Here is a 1,794-nt window from a genome sequence, read left to right as displayed (position 1 = left end):
GCGCACTGGTCTAGTGCGTGCATAGTAAAAATAGTAATATGTAAAACATATACTATTATATAATAAAATATATATTAAATAGTCGGTGTAAACGAAAACCGAAAACAAAATTAAATAATAATATTGTTCCCAATACAATTTAGATTGTTGTATTGAGGAATAATTAATAATGATAATGATATCAATATAATCACAGAAACATAAAAATTTAACAACCAATCAGATGCATTAACGGTACATCATATTTTGTAACCAGCCGATATCGGCTGGTAAGCGTAACCGGGAGCTAACGGTCAATAACAGAGTGGACCGGAATTTGTAATACTGGTTATTTCATCTTACGGACCGTTATACACTGATCGGAGGGTAACCCATGATTGTAATACTGGCCCTAGGTTAGTTAATGCCGTGTAATTTCGAGTTAAAGTAAATCTATGCTTATAATATAATTAAATACAAGAAGAAAATCTGAAGAAAATCCAAAGAAGAAAATCCGAAGTGTCCAAAAAGTCAAAAACATCGAGGTATACAGAAACTCCAGTGTACAAGACGACAAGGAAGGGAGCACGCAGTACCGCCGCCCGAACGAATGGTTAGTAGCGCACGCACGCACACGAACGCGAATCCGAAATACGAGCAACATAGCCGCCCGCGCCGCGTCCGTTGTACGTGGTACCGCTGAAATTTATTAGCGCGCACACACACACGCAAACGACGCATAATACACGCGCCGCCGCCGCCGTGTCGATAGTGCCGCCCAAACCGAACACCGCACTCACTTACGCACGCACGCATTTTGTTGTGTGTGATAATAATTACGAAACCGAACGCCTGTGCCACCACTGCATATAAATATACTATATTATAGTGCTGGCAGCTGATAGCCACAGCAACACAGCATCCACGAGCGCCAGTGCACGACGCTCGTAATCAGCGCCGCCGCGAAGTGTAAATAAAAAACACGACTCGCGTTAGCGGTTCGAATACGTGATAAACGTTAAGTTTAAAAATACGCGATTGTTGTAATCAGTATAAATACGCGATCGTTGTTATCAAAATAAATACGCAACCGTTGTTTATTAACGACAAGTCGTGAGAAAGCAGTGAAACCCACTACAGGTGTAGAGGTCTCCACGCCAGCAGTTTCAGGGCTAGCGAATGTCGATTCCATAAGCGCAGTCGAAGAGGAAAGTCGTCGTTAACAGCCAAGGAATTAAAGCCAAACCAAGCCAAGCCGAACATCACTACAGACCATCCTGAGCATCCCGTAGAAGTGTTTAAAAATCAGTAGGTAAATAAAAAAAAAAAAAAACCATGGCAAGGATCATTTTAACTGCGATACTGTGAGTAAAAAAAAATAAAGAAATAATAATAATAACAAAAAAAAAATTGAAATCATATCTCGACTACACTCCGTACTAATTAATAAGTACGTATTTCTTTCTTATCTATTTTTTTTTATCATTATTATTTCTTTCTGTATAATTCAGAATCGTAAATCTGTAGTATTGTATTAATATAATATTAATATCGTAGTTAACATTAGCATTGATGTATAATTGCATGTAAACATACACACTTATATATACATAAAATTAGTAATTCGTTAAGTATCAGCCGAGTAGCTAAATAGTTAATGAGCGGAAAAAGGGAAAAGAGTTCGGATAGTTCACCCCCAAATTCAGATAACGAATCAGATGACCCAATAGCACCGCCAAGTGTAAGTTTACCAGTACGATTCTCAAATCCAGAAAATCCGAATCTGAACGTTCTATTGGGGAATATCAGTACTGA

Source organism: Acyrthosiphon pisum, chromosome X, assembly GCF_005508785.2.
Source record: "Acyrthosiphon pisum isolate AL4f chromosome X, pea_aphid_22Mar2018_4r6ur, whole genome shotgun sequence".
NCBI lineage: Eukaryota > Metazoa > Arthropoda > Insecta > Hemiptera > Aphididae > Acyrthosiphon > Acyrthosiphon pisum.
Note: the sequence above shows the minus strand (reverse complement) of the source record.